General features: G+C 46.2%; 1 pseudogene; it reads left to right on the top strand.

Annotated features, from left to right (window-relative positions):
- The first annotated feature begins 1,924 nt into the window (after positions 1-1,924).
- Positions 1,925-2,072, top strand: LOC130868721 (small nucleolar RNA SNORA70; annotated as a pseudogene).
- The last annotated feature ends 4,269 nt before the right edge of the window (positions 2,073-6,341 follow it).

Here is a 6,341-nt window from a genome sequence, read left to right as displayed (position 1 = left end):
AACTCATATCTTAGTTAAGGGAGCCACCTAAGGGTTGGCAAGAGACTTGAACTTGGAGTGGCTACCAGGTGCCCAGGGCAATGTCCCCAGTTAGTTCCTTGGGCACCTGAGGATAGGGAACCTGAAATGAACCTATCCTATAGCCATACTGATGAATATCTTGCATATCACCATAGAACCTTCATCTAGCGATGGATGGAGATAGAGACAGAGACCCACACTGGAGCACTGGACTGAGCTCCCAAGGTCCTAATGAGGAGCAGAAGGAGGGAGAACATGAACAAGGAAGTCAGGACCACGAGGGGTGCATCCACCCACTGAGACGGTGGGGCTGATCTATTGGGAGCTCACCAAGGCCAGCTGGACTGTGACTGAAAAAGCATGGGATAAAACCGGACTCTCTGAACATGGCGGACAATGAGAGCTGACGAGAGGCCAAGGACAATGGCACGGGGTTTTGATCCTACTTCATGTTCTGGCTTTGTGGGAGCCTAGACAGTTTGGATGTTCACCTTCCTTGATCTGGATGGAGGGGAGAGGACCTTGGACTTTCCACAGGGCAGGGAACCCTGACTGCTCTTGGGACTGGAGAGGGAGGAGAAGAGAGGTGGGGGGAGGGGGAGAGGGGCAGGAGGAGGGGGAGGGAAATGTGAGGCGGGGAGGAAGCAGAAAAAATTTTTTTTTCAATAAAAAAAAAACCTAAAACAAAGACACAATCCATCAAAGTCCATAGTTCTGGGAAAGGTTCTAAATGTACTAGCTTTGCTTTTTGGCTTCTGTAGTTCCGCTTCTGGCTAACTGTTCTTGTTAGCTGAAGTATGTCAACCCAGGACATGGCTTTTGTGCTTGAAAGCTCACCTGAGAAAGGATCAGGGCTACACCGGGATCCTGAACATCCAGTGTAGTTGGCGTCCTAATGAAGACTTTCTATTGGCTTAAACCCATGTTTGAGCAATCTTCTCTGGTGAATACCCCACAACACAAAGCGTGTTTGGTTTCAGTTTGTTGAGAGTGTCTCCCAGTGTAGGTTGGCTGGCCTAAAACTCATAGAGATCTGCTTGTCTCTCTCTGCCAAGTACCAGGATTAAAGGTGTGTGTTACCAGCTGGCTGTGGTGGCACACACCTTTAATGCTAGCTCTTGGGAGGCAGATGCAGGTGGATCTCTGGGAGTTTGAGGCCAGCCTGGTCTACAGAGCAAGCTCCAGGACAGTCAGGACTACAGAGAAAAACCCTGTCTTGGGAAAAGTAGGTGTGTACCACCATGCTGAGCTGTTCTTTTTAAAACAATGATATTGGCATCATGAAACAATGGGTTGCCAATAATGAAGACATTTTGCATACATGGCATCTTAATGAGCTTTAAAAAAATTAGTAGTGATTGTTTGCTACAATGTTTTATGTTTTCAATGCCTTTTCAAAACAAAAACCTAGCTGCATACAGTTAAGTGACTTTATTTTTGAGAGATTTCTATGTGGCTCAAACTGGCCTTGAACTCCTCATCTTGTTTCATCTTCCTTAATGCTGGGGTTACAGGCCTGTGCCATTACATCCAGCACTTTTTTTTGTTGTTGCTATTTTAAAAGACAGTCTCACTAGGTAACAACCTTGGCTGACTTGCGACTTACAGAGACCTACCTGCTTCTGCCTCCTAAGTGTTGGGATTAAAGGCATGTGCCACTGCACTTGACCTAAGTATGTTTTGAAAATATAAAATTGTCTTTAAAAAATTGTGATGATTAATTCTTGTTGCTTCTAACAATAAATTTTGACTTGTGTTTTCCTATGTAGTAAGAATTATAGAAAAAAAAAGAATTACATTCTTGTGGAGGATAACATTAAGACCTACCCATTCTTGCTGTCTATGGTGGCGCCTGCTTTTGAGTCAGAGTATTCAGTAAGTTGAGGCAGTGAGTTCAAGGCCACTGTGGACTACGGAGGGAGACTGTCTCAAAAGCCAAGCAACCCCGTGTGGGCTTAGTATGCAGTGGTTACAAAGAGTGGCTTCCTTGGTAGTTTACATAGCCTTTTGCTTACATGGGTTGTCCTAAGGGACAGACCTTGGAGACAATTTCCTGGCAGCCTCGCATGCATGCACGCACGCACGCACGCACGCACGCACGCACGTCTTCAATCTCAGTGCTAACCCCAGTCTAGGCTCTAGACAGGTATGTGTGCCTTTAGGCACTGGGCACTGTGTACACCGACCAGGCTTCACACCGGTCAGGTCATCATATTCATCTGCACCAAACTACAGAAGAAGAAATACGTGATTGAGGCCCTTTGTAGAGCCAAGTTCAAGTTCTCTGACTGCCTGATGATCCATACCTCAAAGATGCAGAGCTTCAGCCAGTTTAATGCAGATGAATTGAAGACATACTAGCTCAGAAACAGCTCATTCTTGGTGGCTATGAGGTCACCTATGTCCCCAATCATGGTGCCCTGGATAAGCGGTGGTCCCACACTCCTTGAGTCTTCTACTGTACTCTCCCATGCCTCACCAAACTATGCTCAGTGAGAAATCACACATGTAGGCTGGAAGAAAAAAAGAAAAGGAAAGGAAAACCGAAGTAGGTGCTTAAAGCATGTCACCAAATAACGACACAAATGCCAAGAACAGCAGAGGTGACAAGCAGCTTCCAGCACACTGTCACCTCACGAAGGCAGAAGCCGCTCTTTCTGGATATTTTTCCTTCAATGTGAATACATCATTAGTGTTTGTGTCGGCACTTTCATTATGTGGCTTTTTAAAAGGAAGAAAAGATTTTGATTTCTTTCAGAGTTCACAGTTCTCAGAAGAGCCCTAATTTTGAAAATCATGTAATCAGGGGATATTTTCAAGAACTGAATGTCCTTTTGCAGGTGAAGTCTTTCAACATCCTTGCAGTGTATGGGCATCTTCATCCTTAGCTATGTTGCCAGCAAATCCTGCCACCAAAGTTAGATGGTTTTTCTGTCCTCATGGTCCTTTTAATTACTGTTTTAAAATTGAAGTACTTTCACCATTCATAATTTCTGTTTGGAGCCGGGTGGTGGTGGCACACACCTTTAAACCCAGCGTTCAGGAGGCAGAGGTAGGCGGATCTCTGTGAGTTTGAGGCCAACCTGGTCTCCAGAGTTCCAGGCCAGTCTCACCCACGGAAGGCTTTGCCATTCCCGTAGGTTTGAGGCATCCGGAGATTGAACTGTTCATCTCTTCATCTTCAGTGACTCTCCCTCCTGCCTCTCCACGAGGAGTTGACATGAGATGATGAACTTCAGGAGACAAGTTACTTTAGTTACTCATTTTGGGCTTTGCTTAACTTGCCCAGCTGCTCTGGTTATGGAGCCACAAACTGGCCACCTGGGAAGAGGGACTGTCAGTTGAGGAATTGCTTCTATCAGATTGGCCAGCCAGCATGGCTGTAGGACATTTTCTTGACTGACTGACGGATGTGGGAGGGCCACGCCCACTGTGGGAAGTGCCACACCCACTGTGGGAAGTGCCATCCCGTCACAGGTGGTCCTGGCTTGTGTGAAGCACAAGCCGACCAACGCTGAGAAACCAGACCAGTAAGCAACGTACCTCATGGTCTCTGCTTCAGTTTCGGCTCCAGGCTCCTGTCTTGGCTTCCTTCAGTGATTAACTGTGATGTGTAAGCCAAATAAACCTGTTCCCTCCACATGCGGCTTTTGATCATGGTATTAATCACAGCAATAGAGAAGCAGACTAGGGCAGCCTGTGTCTTCATTTCCAGTTGGTATCGGTATCTTCCTTTATCACTGTCTATTACTCTCCACCTTAGTTTTTGGACAAGATCCTTCAGTGGAACCTGGAAACAACCTAAATGCCCCTCCCCTGAAGAATGGATAAGGAAAATGTGGTACATTTACACAGCAGAAAAAAATAACGACATCTTGAATTCTGCACACAAATGGATGGAGCTAGAAAACATCATATTGAGTGAGGTAACCCAGACCCAGAAAGACAAATATCATATGTACTCACGCATAAGTGGTTTTTAAACATAAAGCAAAGAAAACCAGCCTACAAATCACAATCCCAGAGAACCTAGACAACAATGAGGACACTAAGAGAGACTTACATAGATCTAATCTACATGGGAAGTAGAAAAAGACAAGATCTCCTGAGTAAATTGATTGGGAGCATGGGGACCTTGGGAGAGGGTTGAAGGGGAGGGGAGAAGTAGGGAGGGGAGCAGAGAAAAATGTAGAGCTCAATAAAAAAAGATCCCTCAGTGACCCTAGAAATCCCTTAATGGCTAAACATGAGGCCCCAGGATCCTCTTGTCTCTGCTCTCTCAGTCATAATCACGCACAGTTGTGCCTGGCTTTTTACATGGGAGTTGGGGATCCAAACTCAGGTTCCCGTGCTTGTGTGAACTGTCTCCTCAGTCCCCCAGCACCATTCTAAGCCCTGGCACTCCGTAGTTCCTTTGCTCTTTAGCTAAGCCTAGGTACTGAGGGTGATAACCTTGCCTCCTCCCCGATTCCCCAGCCCGGCAGTACTCAGAGCCACTCAAATTGCTGGCACACGTCTAAACCTGAGTGTGAATCTCCTGGGTGTCTGTGCTTAACGCGGAGACTGTTGAATCTATGGCCCAGCATGTGCCAGGGAAGGATATTGTCACTGATAGTCACCGCTGGACCTGGACTCACGTTTCTTTGATTTGAAGCAAGGTCATGTCAGGCCGCCCAGGCTGGGGCTGAACTTCAGGGCCCCAAGTGAGCCCCCAGCTCCAACCTTCCAAGTAGCTGGCACTGCAGGGGCATGCTACCCCACAGCTCTGAATCCGCTCTTTCAATGGTTACGTGTTAATTATAGAAAATAATGGGTTCATTTGGACACTGTCATACATGTATGTATTGCATTTTGGCCATGTCACCCCTGGCTGCCTCTTGTCCCCCTCCCGCTTCTGCCAATCCTCTTACTGTTCCCAACTAGTACAAGTCCCCTTTCTACTTCCTTTAATTTTTTTTCTGTAGAAAAAACCTTTTATTATTATTGTGTGTATGTGTATGGTTTGTGCATGTTCATACACTCATGACTCTCCATGCATGTGGCGTTTAGAGGACAACTAACTAAAACAGTTCTTTTACTCACTAAGCAATCTCACTGGCCCCCAGAAAAGGCCTTCATGAGAAGAGCGCTGAAGGAATTAGAAGTGGAAGGAGCACAAGTCATTATCTTAAAGGCTCTAGACAACAAGCCTAGAGCCAGCTTTACATTTTGGGGAGATAATTGAAAAAATTCCTTTAAAATTTGGAATGAGTCAGTGAGGCCATTTTCCCCACTCATACTCAATATAGTGCCAAAATCTTAGCTAGATCAGTTAAGACAAGAGAAAGAAATAAGGGGTCCATAAGTAAGAAAAGACAAAATCTATCCTTATTTACAGAAAACATGATTCTACACATATTTTTTCTTTTTTGGTTTTTCTTTCTTTTTTTTTTTTTATTGAAAATTTCCACCTCCTTCCCTCCTCCCACTTCTCTCCCCTCCCTCTCCAGTCCAAGGAGCAGTCAGGGTTCCCTACCCTATGGGAAGTCCAAGGTCCTTCCTGCTCCCCCGCATCCAGGAAGGTGAGCATCCAAACAGACTAGGCTCCCACAAAGTCCACCCATGCAATAGAATCAAAACCCAGAGCCATTGTTCTTGGCTTCTTCTTTTTTGGTTTTTCAAGACAGGGTTTCTCTGTGTAGCCCTGGCTGTCCTGGAACTCACTTTGTAAACCAGGCTGGCTTTGAACTCACAGAGATCCACCTGCCTCTGCCTCCCGAGTGCTGGGATTAAAGGAGTGTGCCACCACCGCCCAACCATCCTACACATTTTTTTAAGTTGAGAATTTCATTAAGAAAAATCTGCGAGGAATAGTTGCCCCAGGCGACAAAACAAACTGAAAATGTCCCGAACCAGCTGGGGATTTGGACTTGTCTCTTCTGAAGAGCGTTTTCTGTCACCCAGGCGGCCACAGCGGAAGTGTTTCAGTCAGGACTGTGCCCGGCGCTACTGCTGCAGGCTGGGAGGAGGACAGAGCCCACCGCAGCACAAAGGCAATGAATGGGAGCTGCAGGGATATCTCAGAAAGACAGACAGACTGAGCGATGGGGAGGGTCTTACCAGAGTCCTGCCTTTCGGTGTCAGATACCGCAAACACATTGACAAGTTATTCCAGAAACCATCTCAGAAAAGGAGGTGTGTCTAAAACTGTTTTCAAGGGTCCCCACGACTTCTCCCCCCCCATGCCACATGCTATCTCAGACCAATATGACAGAGTTCAAAGGCTACTCTTGAAGAAAAGACAAGAAAACATTCTGTTGTTCTTTAACTAGAGAAGGAGC

This window comes from Chionomys nivalis, chromosome X (genome assembly GCF_950005125.1).
Source record: "Chionomys nivalis chromosome X, mChiNiv1.1, whole genome shotgun sequence".
Classification (NCBI taxonomy): domain Eukaryota; kingdom Metazoa; phylum Chordata; class Mammalia; order Rodentia; family Cricetidae; genus Chionomys; species Chionomys nivalis.
Note: the sequence above shows the minus strand (reverse complement) of the source record. Positions and strands in the feature narration are given on the sequence as shown.